Genomic DNA, 15,613 nt, shown 5'->3' with positions numbered 1-15,613 from the left:
CCTTGGTGTGCTCCGAGGTGCCCACCACGGTGCGCAACGCCGGTGCGAACCCGGGAGCGCCCCGATGTGTGCTCCAAGGTGCGGCGTGCACGAAGTCGGACCCCGGTTTGCCCCGGGTGCGCACCTCGCGTGCACCTTGGTGCGCACACCTTGGCTGGGTTGCGCGGCCTGGTGGGCACCATGGTGCGCACCAAGGAGCGCTCCGAAGTGTGCTCCAAGGTGCGGCGTGCACGAAGTCGGAGCCCGGTTTGCCCCGGGTACGCACCTTCGCCGGGGTGGGCACCTCGGCTGGGTTGCGCGCCCTGGTGCGCACCAAGGAGCGCTCCGAAGTGTGCTCCAAGGTGCGGCGTGCACGAAGTCGGAGCCCGGTTTGCCCCGGGTGCGCACCTCGCGTGCACCTTCGGCGGGGTTGCGCGCCCTGGTGGGCACCATGGTGCGCACCAAGGAGCGCTCCGAAGTGTGCTCCAAGGTGCGGCGTGCACGAAGTCGGAGCCCGGTTTGCCCCGGGTGCGCACCTCGCGTGCACCTTCGGCGGGGTTGCGCGCCCTGGTGGGCACCATGGTGCGCACCAAGGAGCGCTCCGAAGTGTGCTCCAAGGTGCGGCGTGCACGAAGTCGGAGCCCGGTTTGCCCCGGGTGCGCACCTCGCGTGCACCTTCGCCGCGGTGGGCACCATGGCGTGCACGAAGTCGGAGCCCGGTTTGCCCCGGGTGCGCACCTCGCGTGCACCTTCGCCGGGGTGGGCACCTCGGCTGGGTTGCGCGCCCTGGTGCGCACCAAGGAGCGCTCCGAAGTGTGCTCCAAGGTGCGGCGTGCACGAAGTCGGAGCCCGGTTTGCCCCGGGTGCGCACCTCGCGTGCACCTTCGCCAGGGTGGGCACCTCGGTGCGCACACCTTCTCAATGTTTTCTTGCCTTTTCTGGAAATTGGTGAAGGCAGCGCATCAAAGGTGCGCACCTCGGTGTGCTCCGAGGTGCGAACCCGAGAGCGCTCCGAGGTGCCCACGAAGTCGAAAGTCGGGTTAATTGCATTGTTTTCCCCGGGTGCGCTCCGAGGTGCGCAACATCGGCGCGCACCAAGGAGGGCTCCGAAGTGTGCTCCAAGGTGCGCACGATGGCGTGCACCTCTGGTGCGCACGATTCGGAGCTCGGTTTGACCGGGGTGCGCACACCTTGGCTGGGTTGCGCACCTTTTGTGCGCTCCAAGGTGCGCACGAAGTCGGAGCTCGGTTTGCCCCGGGTGCGCACCTTCGCCAGGGTGCGCACCTTGATGCGCACGCCTTGGCTGGGCTGCGCACCTTGGTGGGCGCCATGGTGCGCACCTTTCGTGCGCTCCAAGGTGCGCACGAAGTCGGAGCTCGGTTTGCCCCGGGTGCGCACCTTGGTGGGCGCCATGGTGCACTCCGAGGTGCCCAAGATTGGTGCGCACCAAGGAGCGCTCCGAAGTGCGCTCCAAGGTGCGCGCGAAGTCGAAAGTTGGGTTAATTGTCCGGTTTGCCTCGGGTGCGCACCTTGCGTGCACCTTCGCCAGGGTGGGCGCCTTGGTGCGCACACCTTGGCTGGGCTGCGCACACCTTGGCACCCGCGTTTCCTTCATTTTAAATTTTTTTTTTTTACAATCTCTCAAGTGGGAAATTCTATAATCTCAACTTTTTTTGCCTTTTCAGGAAACTTTTGAATGGAGCGCATCATTGGTGCGCTCCGAAGTGTGCTCCAAAGCTCTCTCCAGCTGCGTGCACCTGCCCCGGCCGCGCACCCGGCCCCGCCCAGCTTCGCTCACCTGTCCCGGGCGTCTGGTGCGGAACCTTAGAGTAAGAAACATCACCGTGCACCTTGGCCAACGTGCGCGACTCGACCGAGCGCGCACTGGCCGAGGTGCACACCGATTTCACCTGGGTGCGCGCGCAGCACCTCGGGCGCACCGGGGTGCGCGCACAACGCCCGGGTTGCACCGTGGCCTGTGTGCTCGGGGCGCCTCGGGTGCGCGCTCGGTGTCGCCCCCGCGCGCGCGGTAGTGCGGGCAGCGCACCCCGGCCCGGCCCGGCCCCGACGAGAACGCAAACGGGCAAAAGGTTTATTCAAATAGCATTGCGATGCCCGGCGAAAAACTAAAAAAGGGTGCAACACCGGGACTTCCCGGGAGGTCACCCATCCCAGTACTACTCCGGCCCAAGCGCGCTTAACTGCGGAGTTCTGATGGGATCCGGTGCACTAACGCTGGTATGATCGCACCCGTTATGAGCTTGTCGCAGTGTGTACTTAGCAAACCGCGACCCACGTGCGAATCCACCCCGGCCACCCACCCCCGTCGAGGTGCACACCCTCCCTCGCGAAGTGCGCCCCGTTCGCCAAGTGTGAGCCCTGCCCGGGTGCGCGCACCTTGCTAGGGCGTCGGGTGTGCACCCGGCCCGGCCTACGTGCGTGCACCTGTAGGGGGCGTCGTGTGCGTGCAGTGTCCCGTCTGCAACGCGGTGCCCACACACCACCTCGGGCGCAACGACCTGCGCTCACATGTGGGCCGAGTGCACCTTGGTGCATGTTCGGGGCGCCTCGGGTGCACGCTCGATCTTGCCCCGGTGCACCAAGGCGCTCGGTTTGCCCCGGGTGCGCACTTGGTGCAAGGTGGGCACCCAAAATAGGGATCAAGCACCAAAACACAAGTTTCGGGATGCAAAATGGGACCCAAGGACCACAAATGCGTTCCAAGACCCATGATGGGTCCACGAGAACAAAAATGTGTTCCGAGACTTAATAAACAAATATTGGGTTTTAGGAGAAGAAACATGCTCTGATGCCCAAAACGAGAATCGACCCCGAAAAGGCCACAGGCCAAAAGTGGGATGCGAGACAAAAAAAAATGGGACCCGAGGACCAAAATTGGGTTCCCAGGTCGAAGACAGGGCAACCGGACAAGAAACGACCTCTAAGGCTCGAAATGAGTCCCGACGACTAAAACTTGACAAGAAGCACCCATCAGGCACCCAACTCGACACCCATGGGATGCCGACCCACCCGGGCTTCCACCTAGCACACCTTGGCACCCACCCACCCTCGCACCCAACCTCGCACCCAACTTAGCACCTTTGAACCCACATTGGCACTCACCCTGACCCTGGCACCTTGGAACCCACATTGGCACTCACCTTGACCCTGGCACCCACCTTTGCACTCACCTTGGGACCCACCCTGGCTCCCACCTCGGCACCCACCCAGACACCCACCTTGGTTCCTTGGCACCCACCTTGGATCCTTGGCACCCACCCCGACACCCACCTTGGCACGCAACTTGGCTACTTGCCACCCACCTTGGCTCCTTGACGCCCACCCCGACAACCACCCCGTGACCTACCCTGGCTAGGGTTGGTGCACACCCACCCTGGTGCCCACCTTGGCACCCACCCTATGACCCACCTTGGCACGCACCTTAGTACCCACCCCGTTACCCACCCTAGGACCCACCCCGTGACCCACCTTGGCCAGGGTGGGTGCCTTGGTGCGCACAACTTGCCTGGGCTGCACACCAGGGCGGGCTCAAGATGGCACCCGCGTTCCGTTTTTTTCACTATCTTTCAAAACGGAAATTTTAAAATCTCATTTTTTTCTTTTTTTTGCCTTTTCTGGAAATTAGTGAAGGCAGCGCATCAAAGGTGCGCAATGCTGGTGCGAACCCGGGAGCGCTCCGATGTGTGCTCCAAGGTGCGGCGTGCACGAAGTCCGAGCCCGGTTTGCCCCGGGTGCGCACCTCGCGTGCACCTTCGCCGGGGTGAGCACCTTGGCTGGGTTGCGCGCCCTGGTGCGTACCAAGGAGCGCTCTGAAGTGTGCTCCAAGGTGCGGCGTGCACGAAGTCGGAGCCCGGTTTGCCCCGGGTGTGCACCTCGGGTGCGCACCTCGCGTGCACCTTCGCTGCGGTGGGCACCTTGGCTGGGTTGCGCGCCTTGGTGGGCACCATGCAGTGCACGAAGTCGGAGCCCGGTTTGCCCCGGGCGCGCACCTCCGCCAGGGTGGGCACCTTGGTGCGCACAACTTGCCTGGGCTGCGCATCAGGAAGGGCTCAAGATGGCACCCGCGTTCCGTTTTTTTCACTATCTTTCAGAACGGAAATTTTAAAATATCGTTTTTTTTTGCCTTTTCTGGAAATTAGTGAAGGCAGCGCATCAAAGGTGCGCAACGCTGGTGCGAACCTGGGAGCGCTCCGATGTGTGCTCCAAGGTGCGGCGTGCACGAAGTCGGAGCCCGGTTTGCCTCGGGTGCGCCCTGGTGGGCACCATGGTGCGCACCAAGGAGCGCTCCGAAGTGTGCTCCAAGGTGCGGCCTGCACGAAGTCGGAGCCCGGTTTGCCCCGGGTGTGCACCTCGGGTGGGCACCTTGGTGCGCATGCCTTGCCTGGGCTGCGCACCAGGGCGGGCTCAAGATGGCACCCGCGTTCCTTTTTTTTCACTATCTTTCAAAACGGAAATTTTAAAATCTCATTTTTTTTTGCCTTTTTCTGGAAATTAGTGAAGGCAGCGCATCAAAGGTGCGCACCTCGCTGCCCACCACGGTGCGCAACGCCGGTGGGCACCCGGGAGTGCTTCGAAGTGTGCTCCAAGGTGCTGCGTGCACGTTGTCGGAGCCCGGTTTGCCCCGGGTGCGCACCTCGCGTGCACCTTCGTCGGGGTGGGCACCTTGGCTTGGTTTGCCCCGGCTGCGCTCCGAAGCGGGGTTATTGGAGCGCCGCCTCTTTTTTTGTCGGAGCGTTTGGTGGGGTTTCTCGCATTGGCTCTTCCGAGGCCCGGTTGCCACCCTGGCGCGCACGAAGTCGGAAGTAGGGTTAATTGCCCGGGTGCGCACCTTTGCCAGGGTGGCACCTTACCTGGGCTGCGCACCAGGGCGGGCTCAAGATGGCACGCGCGTTCCGTTTTTTTCACTATCTTTCAAAACGGAAATTTTAAAATCTCCTTTTTTTTTTGCCTTTTCTGGAAATTAGTGAAGGCAGCGCATCAAAGGTGCGCACCTCGCTGCCCACCTTGGTGTGCTCTGAGGTGCGCACCCGGGAGCGCTACGAAGTGTGCTCCAAGGTGCGGCGTGCACGTTGTCGGAGCCCGGTTTGCCCCGGGTGCGCACCTCGCCTGCACCTTGGCCGGGGTGGGCACCTTGGCTGGGTTTGCCCAGGGTGCGCTCCGAAGCGGGGTTACTGGAGCGCCCCCTCTTTTTTTGTCAGAGAGTTTGGTGGGGTTTCTCGCATTGGCTCTTCCCAGGCCCGGTTGTTGGGTGCGCTCCCACCCTGGCGCGCGCGAAGTTGGAAGTTGGGTTAATTGCCCGGGCGCGCACCTTCGCCAGGGTGGGCACCTTGGTGCGCAAACCTTGGCTGGGCTGCGCACCAGGGCGGGCTCAAGATGGCACCAGCATTCCCTTTTTCTCACTATCTTTCAAAACGGAAATTTTAAAATCTCGTTTTTTTTTTGCCTTTTATGGAAATTAGTGAAGGCATCGCATCAAAGGTGCGCACCTCGCTGCCCACCTTGGTGTGCTCCGAGGTGCCCACCACGGTGCGCAACGCCGGTGCGAACCCGGGAGCGCCCCGATGTGTGCTCCAAGGTGCGGCGTGCACGAAGTCGGACCCCGGTTTGCCCCGGGTGCGCACCTCGCGTGCACCTTGGTGCGCACACCTTGGCTGGGTTGCGCGGCCTGGTGGGCACCATGGTGCGCACCAAGGAGCGCTCCGAAGTGTGCTCCAAGGTGCGGCGTGCACGAAGTCGGAGCCCGGTTTGCCCCGGGTGCGCACCTTCGCCGCGGTGGGCACCATGGCGTGCACGAAGTCGGAGCCCGGTTTGCCCCGGGTGCGCACCTCGCGTGCACCTTCGCCGGGGTGGGCACCTCGGCTGGGTTGCGCGCCCTGGTGCGCACCAAGGAGCGCTCTGAAGTGTGCTCCAAGGTGCGGCGTGCACGAAGTCGGAGCCCGGTTTGCCCCGGGTGTGCACCTCGGGTGCGCACCTCGCGTGCACCTTCGCTGCGGTGGGCACCTTGGCTGGGTTGCGCGCCTTGGTGGGCACCATGCAGTGCACGAAGTCGGAGCCCGGATTGCCCCGGGCGCGCACCTCCGCCAGGGTGGGCACCTTGGTGCGCACAACTTGCCTGGGCTGCGCACCAGGAAGGGCTCAAGATGGCACCCGCGTTCCGTTTTTTTCACTATCTTTCAGAACGGAAATTTTAAAATCTCGTTTTTTTTTGCCTTTTCTTGAAATTAGTGAAGGCAGCGCATCAAAGGTGCGCAACGCTGGTGCGAACCTGGGAGCGCTCCGATGTGTGCTCCAAGGTGCGGCGTGCACGAAGTCGGACCCCGGTTTGCCCCGGGTGCGCACCTCGCGTGCACCTTGGTGCGCACACCTTGGCTGGGTTGCGCGCCCTGGTGGGCACCATGGTGCGCACCAAGGAGCGCTCCGAAGTGTGCTCCAAGGTGCGGCGTGCACGAAGTCGGAGCCCGGTTTGCCCCGGGTGCGCACCTCGCGTGCACCTTCGCCGCGGTGGGCACCATGGCGTGCACGAAGTCGGAGCCCGGTTTGCCCCGGGTGCGCACCTCGCGTGCACCTTCGCCGGGGTGGGCACCTTGGTGTGCAGACCTTGGCTGGGTTGCGCGCCCTGGTGGGCACCATGGTGCGCACCAAGGAGCGCTCCGAAGTGTGCTCCAAGGTGCGGCCTGCACGAAGTCGGAGCCCGGTTTGCCCCGGGTGTGCACCTCGGGTGGGCACCTTGGTGCGCATGCCTTGCCTGGGCTGCGCACCAGGGCGGGCTCAAGATGGCACCCGCGTTCCTTTTTTTTCACTATCTTTCAAAACGGAAATTTTAAAATCTCATTTTTTTTTGCCTTTTTCTGGAAATTAGTGAAGGCAGCGCATCAAAGGTGCGCACCTCGCTGCCCACCACGGTGCGCAACGCCGGTGGGCACCCGGGAGTGCTTCGAAGTGTGCTCCAAGGTGCTGCGTGCACGTTGTCGGAGCCCGGTTTGCCCCGGGTGCGCACCTCGCGTGCACCTTCGTCGGGGTGGGCACCTTGGCTGGGTTTGCCCCGGCTGCGCTCCGAAGCGGGGTTATTGGAGCGCCGCCTCTTTTTTTGTCGGAGCGTTTGGTGGGGTTTCTCGCATTGGCTCTTCCGAGGCCCGGTTGCCACCCTGGCGCGCACGAAGTCGGAAGTAGGGTTAATTGCCCGGGTGCGCACCTTTGCCAGGGTGGGCACCTTACCTGGGCTGCGCACCAGGGCGGGCTCAAGATGGCACGCGCGTTCCGTTTTTTTCACTATCTTTCAAAACGGAAATTTTAAAATCTCCTTTTTTTTTTGCCTTTTCTGGAAATTAGTGAAGGCAGCGCATCAAAGGTGCGCACCTCGCTGCCCACCTTGGTGTGCTCTGAGGTGCGCACCCGGGAGCGCTACGAAGTGTGCTCCAAGGTGCGGCGTGCACGTTGTCGGAGCCCGGTTTGCCCCGGGTGCGCACCTCGCCTGCACCTTGGCCGGGGTGGGCACCTTGGCTGGGTTTGCCCAGGGTGCGCTCCGAAGCGGGGTTACTGGAGCGCCCCCTCTTTTTTTGTCAGAGCGTTTGGTGGGGTTTCTCGCATTGGCTCTTCCCAGGCCCGGTTGTTGGGTGCGCTCCCACCCTGGCGCGCGCGAAGTTGGAAGTTGGATTAATTGCCCGGGCGCGCACCTTCGCCAGGGTGGGCACCTTGGTGCGCACACCTTGGCTGGGCTGCGCACCAGGGCGGGCTCAAGATGGCACCAGCATTCCCTTTTTCTCACTATCTTTCAAAACGGAAATTTTAAAATCTCGTTTTTTTTTTGCCTTTTATGGAAATTAGTGAAGGCATCGCATCAAAGGTGCGCACCTCGCTGCCCACCTTGGTGTGCTCCGAGGTGCCCACCACGGTGCGCAACGCCGGTGCGAACCCGGGAGCGCCCCGATGTGTGCTCCAAGGTGCGGCGTGCACGAAGTCGGACCCCGGTTTGCCCCGGGTGCGCACCTCGCGTGCACCTTGGTGCGCACACCTTGGCTGGGTTGCGCGGCCTGGTGGGCACCATGGTGCGCACCAAGGAGCGCTCCGAAGTGTGCTCCAAGGTGCGGCGTGCACGAAGTCGGAGCCCGGTTTGCCCCGGGTACGCACCTCGCGTGCACCTTCGCCGGGGTGGGCACCTCGGCTGGGTTGCGCGCCCTGGTGCGCACCAAGGAGCGCTCCGAAGTGTGCTCCAAGGTGCGGCGTGCACGAAGTCGGAGCCCGGTTTGCCCCGGGTGCGCACCTTCGCCGCGGTGCGCACCATGGCGTGCACGAAGTCGGAGCCCGGTTTGCCCCGGGTGCGCACCTCGCGTGCACCTTCGGCGGGGTTGCGCGCCCTGGTGGGCACCATGGTGCGCACCAAGGAGCGCTCCGAAGTGTGCTCCAAGGTGCGGCGTGCACGAAGTCGGAGCCCGGTTTGCCCCGGGTGCGCACCTCGCGTGCACCTTCGGCGGGGTTGCGCGCCCTGGTGGGCACCATGGTGCGCACCAAGGAGCGCTCCGAAGTGTGCTCCAAGGTGCGGCGTGCACGAAGTCGGAGCCCGGTTTGCCCCGGGTGCGCACCTCGCGTGCACCTTCGCCGCGGTGGGCACCATGGCGTGCACGAAGTCGGAGCCCGGTTTGCCCCGGGTGCGCACCTCGCGTGCACCTTCGCCGGGGTGGGCACCTCGGCTGGGTTGCGCGCCCTGGTGCGCACCAAGGAGCGCTCCGAAGTGTGCTCCAAGGTGCGGCGTGCACGAAGTCGGAGCCCGGTTTGCCCCGGGTGCGCACCTCGCGTGCACCTTCGCCAGGGTGGGCACCTCGGTGCGCACACCTTCTCAATGTTTTCTTGCCTTTTCTGGAAATTGGTGAAGGCAGCGCATCAAAGGTGCGCACCTCGGTGTGCTCCGAGGTGCGAACCCGAGAGCGCTCCGAGGTGCCCACGAAGTCGAAAGTCGGGTTAATTGCATTGTTTTCCCCGGGTGCGCTCCGAGGTGCGCAACATCGGCGCGCACCAAGGAGGGCTCCGAAGTGTGCTCCAAGGTGCGCACGATGGCGTGCACCTCTGGTGCGCACGATTCGGAGCTCGGTTTGACCGGGGTGCGCACACCTTGGCTGGGTTGCGCACCTTTTGTGCGCTCCAAGGTGCGCACGAAGTCGGAGCTCGGTTTGCCCCGGGTGCGCACCTTCGCCAGGGTGCGCACCTTGATGCGCACGCCTTGGCTGGGCTGCGCACCTTGGTGGGCGCCATGGTGCGCACCTTTCGTGCGCTCCAAGGTGCGCACGAAGTCGGAGCTCGGTTTGCCCCGGGTGCGCACCTTGGTGGGCGCCATGGTGCACTCCGAGGTGCCCAAGATTGGTGCGCACCAAGGAGCGCTCCGAAGTGCGCTCCAAGGTGCGCGCGAAGTCGAAAGTTGGGTTAATTGTCCGGTTTGCCTCGGGTGCGCACCTTGCGTGCACCTTCGCCAGGGTGGGCGCCTTGGTGCGCACACCTTGGCTGGGCTGCGCACACCTTGGCACCCGCGTTTCCTTCATTTTAAATTTTTTTTTTTTACAATCTCTCAAGTGGGAAATTCTATAATCTCAACTTTTTTTGCCTTTTCAGGAAACTTTTGAATGGAGCGCATCATTGGTGCGCTCCGAAGTGTGCTCCAAAGCTCTCTCCAGCTGCGTGCACCTGCCCCGGCCGCGCACCCGGCCCCGCCCAGCTTCGCTCACCTGTCCCGGGCGTCTGGTGCGGAACCTTAGAGTAAGAAACATCACCGTGCACCTTGGCCAACGTGCGCGACTCGACCGAGCGCGCACTGGCCGAGGTGCACACCGATTTCACCTGGGTGCGCGCGCAGCACCTCGGGCGCACCGGGGTGCGCGCACAACGCCCGGGTTGCACCGTGGCCTGTGTGCTCGGGGTGCCTCGGGTGCGCGCTCGGTGTCGCCCCCAGCGCGCGCGGTAGTGCGGGCAGCGCACCCCGGCCCGGCCCGGCCCCGACGAGAACGCAAACGGGCAAAAGGTTTATTCAAATAGCATTGCGACGCCCGGCGAAAAACTAAAAAAGGGTGCAACACCGGGACTTCCCGGGAGGTCACCCATCCCAGTACTACTCCGGCCCAAGCGCGCTTAACTGCGGAGTTCTGATGGGATCCGGTGCACTAATGCTGGTATGATCGCACCCGTTATGAGCTTGTCGCAGTGTGTACTTAGCAAACCGCGACCCACGTGCGAATCCACCCCGGCCACCCACCCCCGTCGAGGTGCACACCCTCCCTCGCGAAGTGCGCCCCGTTCGCCAAGTGTGAGCCCTGCCCGGGTGCGCGCACCTTGCTAGGGCGTCGGGTGTGCACCCGGCCCGGCCTACGTGCGTGCACCTGGAGGGGGCGTCGTGTGCGTGCAGTGTCCCGTCTGCAACGCGGTGCCCACACACCACCTCGGGCGCAACGACCTGCGCTCACATGTGGGCCGAGTGCACCTTGGTGCATGTTCGGGGCGCCTCGGGTGCACGCTCGATCTTGCCCCGGTGCACCAAGGCGCTCGGTTTGCCCCGGGTGCGCACTTGGTGCAAGGTGGGCACCCAAAATAGGGATCAAGCACCAAAACACAAGTTTCGGGATGCAAAATGGGACCCAAGGACCACAAATGCGTTCCAAGACCCATGATGGGTCCACGAGAACAAAAATGTGTTCCGAGACTTAATAAACAAATATTGGGTTTTAGGAGAAGAAACATGCTCTGATGCCCAAAACGAGAATCGACCCCGAAAAGGCCACAGGCCAAAAGTGGGATGCGAGACAAAAAAAAATGGGACCCGAGGACCAAAATTGGGTTCCCAGGTCGAAGACAGGGCAACCGGACAAGAAACGACCTCTAAGGCTCGAAATGAGTCCCGACGACTAAAACTTGACAAGAAGCACCCATCAGGCACCCAACTCGACACCCATGGGATGCCGACCCACCCGGGCTTCCACCTAGCACACCTTGGCACCCACCCACCCTCGCACCCAACCTCGCACCCAACTTAGCACCTTTGAACCCACATTGGCACTCACCCTGACCCTGGCACCTTGGAACCCACATTGGCACTCACCTTGACCCTGGCACCCACCTTTGCACTCACCTTGGGACCCACCCTGGCTCCCACCTCGGCACCCACCCAGACACCCACCTTGGTTCCTTGGCACCCACCTTGGATCCTTGGCACCCACCCCGACACCCACCTTGGCACGCAACTTGGCTACTTGCCACCCACCTTGGCTCCTTGACGCCCACCCCGACAACCACCCCGTGACCTACCCTGGCTAGGGTTGGTGCACACCCACCCTGGTGCCCACCTTGGCACCCACCCTATGACCCACCTTGGCACGCACCTTAGTACCCACCCCGTTACCCACCCTAGGACCCACCCCGTGACCCACCTTGGCCAGGGTGGGTGCACCCACCCTGGTGCCCACCTTGGCACCCACCCATCCTAGCACCCAGCCTGTGACCGGGCTTGGAACCCAACCTTGCACCCGCACCCGTCTTGGCCAGTGTGGGTGCGCACCCATCCTGGCACCCACGTTGTGACACACCCTTTAACCCACGCACCCTAGCACCCACGTTGGCACCCACCTTGGAACCCAACCTAGCAACTTGGCACCCACCCCGTGACCCACCTTGGCATCCACCATAGCAGTCGCCGACTTGGCACCCACCTCGGCACCCACCTTGACACTTGTGGACCCACCTTGCCACTCACCCTAGCATCGACCCATCCTAGCACCCACCCTGGCACCTTTGCACCCTAGCACTCACCCATCCTAGCACCTAACCTGTGACCCACCTTGACACTCACCCTCGCACCCACCTTGGAACCCAACCTAGCACCCACCCACCCTGACACCAACCCTAGCACCTACCCACCCTTGCACCCACCCTGTGACCCATCTTGGCACCCACCCATCCTACCACTCAACCTATCACCCACCTTCTCACCCACCTTGGCATCCACCTTAGCACCCACCCACACTGGCACCTTGGCACCCACCTCGGGCAAGGTGGGTGCACACCCACCCTGGCACCCAATTTAGAACCCACCGAGCATGTTACCCACCTTGGCACCCACATTGCAGCCCACCCTAGTACCCACCCTATGACCCACATTGGCATCCACACCCTAGCACCCAGGCACCTCGACACCCGCCTTGACACCCACCCTAGCACTGAACCTGTGACCCACCTTGGAACTCACCCTAGAACCCACCCACCCTGTGAACCACCTTGGCATCCACCTTAGCACCCACCCACCTTGGCACCCACTCTAGCACTCACCCATCCTAACACCCAACTTGTTACCCACCTTGGCACCCGCCCTCGCGTCCACCTTGAAACCCACCCTAGCACCCACCCACGCAGGAGCCCACCTTGGCACCCAACCTAACACCCACGCATCCTGGCACCCAACTTGTGACCCACCTTGGAACCCACCCTAGTACCCACCTTTGAACCCACTATATCACCAACCCACCTTGGCACCCACCCTATGACCCTCTTTGGAATCCACCCTAGCACGCACCCACCCTGGCACCCACCATGGAGCGCACCCTAGCACCCACCCACCTCGGCACGCACCTCAACACCCACCTTGGTGTGCGCACTGCGCCAACCTCTCAAAGACCCTATGTGGTGCGCTCCAAAGTGTACACCTTTGGTGCGCTCCAAGGTGCGCACCTTTGGTGCACACCGAGGTGCACACCAAAGTGTGCACCGAGGTGAGCACCAAAGTGCACTCCAGGGTGCACACCAAGGCGTGCACCTTTGGTGCGGTCAATGCAAACGAATTCGGAAGTTGGGGTCGATGTCCTAATCGCTGCTGCAGACTACACGTATGAGAATCGGACAAATAGCTTTATATAGGGGAGGTGTTGCGTTTGATGGGTCGACTCCCCTGGTTGTGTGCACTGCACCAACTTCAAAGACCCTGTCTTGTTTAAGAAGTCAAAAGTTGGGGTGGATGTCCTAATCATTGCTGCAGTCTACGCATGTATGAGAATCAGACAAATAGCTTATATAGGGGAGGTGTTGCATTCGGTGGGTTGACTCCCCTGGTTGTGCGCACTGCGCCAACCTCAAAGACCCCGCATAGCAGAAGAAGTCGGAAGTCGGATTTTGGTGAGCACCAAGGCGTGCACCTTTGGTGCGGTCAACGCAGACGAATTCAGAAGTTGGGGTGGATGTCCTAATCGTTGTTGCAGGCTACACATGTATGAGAATCAGACAAATAGCTTATATAGGGGAGGTGTTGGGTTTGATGGGTCAACTCCCTTGGTTGTGCGCATTACGCCAACCTCAAAGACCTTGTTTTCGTTAAGAAGTCAAAAGTTGGGGTCAATGTCCTAATGGCTCCTGCAGGCTACACATGTATGAGAATCGGACAAATAGCTTATATAGGGGAGGTGTTGGGTTTGATGGGTCGACTCCCCTGGTTGTGCGCATTACGTCAACCTCAAAGACCTTGTTTTCGTTAAGAAGTCAAAAGTTGGGGTCGATGTCCTAATTGCTCCTGTAGACTACACATGTATGAGAATCAGACAAATAGCTTATATAGGGGAGGTGTTGGGTTTGATGGGTTGACTCCCCTAGTTGTTCGCATTACACCAACCTCAAAGACCTTGTTTTCGTTTAGAAGCCGAAAGTTGGGGTCGATGTCCTAATTGCTCCTGCAGGCTACGCATGTATGAGAATCAGACAAATAGCTTATATAGGGGAGGTGTTGGGTTTGATGGGTCGACTCCCCTGGTTGTGCGCATTGCGCCAACCTCAAAGACCCTGCATTGCGGATGAAGTCGAAAGTCAGAGTTTGGTGTGCTACAAGGTGTGGTCGAAGGTGCTCACCTAGGTGTGCACCTTTGGAGCACAGGAAAAGTGCCCTCCAAAAGTGCGCACCTTTGGAGTGCACAAAAGTGCCCTCCAAAAGTGCGCACCTTTGGAGCGCAGAAAAGTGCCCTCCAAAAAGTGCCCTCCAAAAGTGCGCACCTTTGGAGCGCAGAAAAGTGCCCTCCAAAAAGTGCCCTCCAAAAGTGCGCACCTTTGGAGCGCAGAAAAGTGCCCTCCAAAAAGTGCCCTCCAAAAGTGCGCACCTTTGGAGCGCAGAAAAGTGCCCTCCAAAAAGTGCCCTCCAAAAGTGCGCACCTTTGGAGCGCAGAAAAGTGCCCTCCAAAAAGTGCCCTCCAAAAGTGCGCACCTTTGGAGCGCAGAAAAGTGCCCTCCAAAAAGTGCCCTCCAAAAGTGCGCACCTTTGGAGCGCAGAAAAGTGCCCTCCAAAAAGTGCCCTCCAAAAGTGCGCACCTTTGGAGCGCAGAAAAGTGCCCTCCAAAAAGTGCCCTCCAAAAGTGCGCACCTTTGGAGCGCAGAAAAGTGCCCTCCAAAAAGTGCCCTCCAAAAGTGCGCACCTTTGGAGCGCAGAAAAGTGCCCTCCAAAAGTGCGCACTTTTGGTGCGCACCAAGGCGCTGGTTCGGTCGTTGCAGGCGAGTTCGGAAGTTGGGGTCGATGTCCTGAGCGGAGGTGCAAACTACACAGGTGTCGGAATCGGACAAATAGCTTATATAGGGGAGGTGTATGCTTCGATGGGTCGACTCCCCAGGTTGAGCGCACCGCGCCAACCTCAAAGACCCTACGGTATGGATGAAGTCGGAAGTTGGGTCCGATGACCGATTCGATTAGTAGGTATGCTCATGAGGTCGGAATTTGGGTCCGATGACCTGCCATGTGCAGGAAGGCGAATGTTGACACTGTGCGTTGCAAGGTGCACACCAAGGCGCTGGTGCGGTCTTTTTAGTCGAGTTCGGAAGTTGGGGTCGATGTCCTGATCGGAGGTGCAAGCTACACAGGTGTGGGAATCGGACAAATAGCTTATATAGGGGAGGTGTATGCTTCGTTGGGTCGACTCCCCGGGTTGAGCGCACCGCGCCAACCTCAAAGACCCTACGGTATGGATGAAGTCGGAAGTTGGGTCCGATGACCGATTCGATATGTAGGCATACTCGCGAGGTCGGAATTTGGGTCCGATGACCTGCCACGTGCAGGAAGGCGAATGTTGGCACTGTGCGTTGCAAGGTGCGCACCAAGGCGCTGGTTCGGTCGTTGGAGGCGAGTTCGGAAGTTGGGGTCGATGTCTTGATCGGAGGTGCAAACTACACAGGTGTGGGAATCGGACAAATAGCTTATATAGGGGAGGTGTATGCTTCGTTGGGTCGACTCCCCGGGTTGAGCGCACCGCGCCAACCTCAAAGACCCTACGGTATGGATGAAGTCGGAAGTTGGGTCCGATGACCGATTCGATATGTAGGCATACTCGCGAGGTCGGAATTTGGGTCCGATGACCTGCCATGTGCAGGAAGGCGAATGTTGGGACTGTGCGTCGCAAGGTGCGCACCAAGGCGCTGGTGCCGTCGTTGCAGTCGAGTTCGGAAGTTGGGGTCGATGTCCTGGTCAGAGGTGCAAACTACACAGGTGTGGGAATCGGACAAATAGCTTATATAGGGGAGGTGTATGCTTCGATGGGTCGACTCCCTGGGTTGAGCGCACCGCGCCAACCTCAAAGACCCTACAGTATGGATGAAGTCGGAAGTTGGGTCCGATGAC

The 15,613-nt window shown here is 61.1% G+C and overlaps 2 non-coding genes across 2 annotated transcripts; both read right to left on the bottom strand.

Annotated features, from left to right (window-relative positions):
- Positions 1-2,112: 2,112 nt before the first annotated feature.
- Positions 2,113-2,231, bottom strand: LOC131863568 (5S ribosomal RNA). Its single transcript, XR_009362468.1, has one exon. It is a non-coding gene; the product is annotated as a 5S ribosomal RNA (ribosomal RNA).
- A 7,818-nt stretch (positions 2,232-10,049) lies between these two features.
- LOC131863584 (5S ribosomal RNA) lies at positions 10,050-10,168 on the bottom strand. The gene has a single exon (XR_009362484.1). It is a non-coding gene; the product is annotated as a 5S ribosomal RNA (ribosomal RNA).
- Positions 10,169-15,613: the final 5,445 nt, after the last annotated feature.

The sequence above is a fragment of the Cryptomeria japonica genome, unplaced genomic scaffold, assembly GCF_030272615.1.
Source record: "Cryptomeria japonica unplaced genomic scaffold, Sugi_1.0 HiC_scaffold_65, whole genome shotgun sequence".
NCBI classification, from domain to species: domain Eukaryota; kingdom Viridiplantae; phylum Streptophyta; class Pinopsida; order Cupressales; family Cupressaceae; genus Cryptomeria; species Cryptomeria japonica.
The sequence above is the reverse complement of the archived record's forward strand: the minus strand, read 5'-3'. Positions and strand labels throughout refer to the sequence as shown.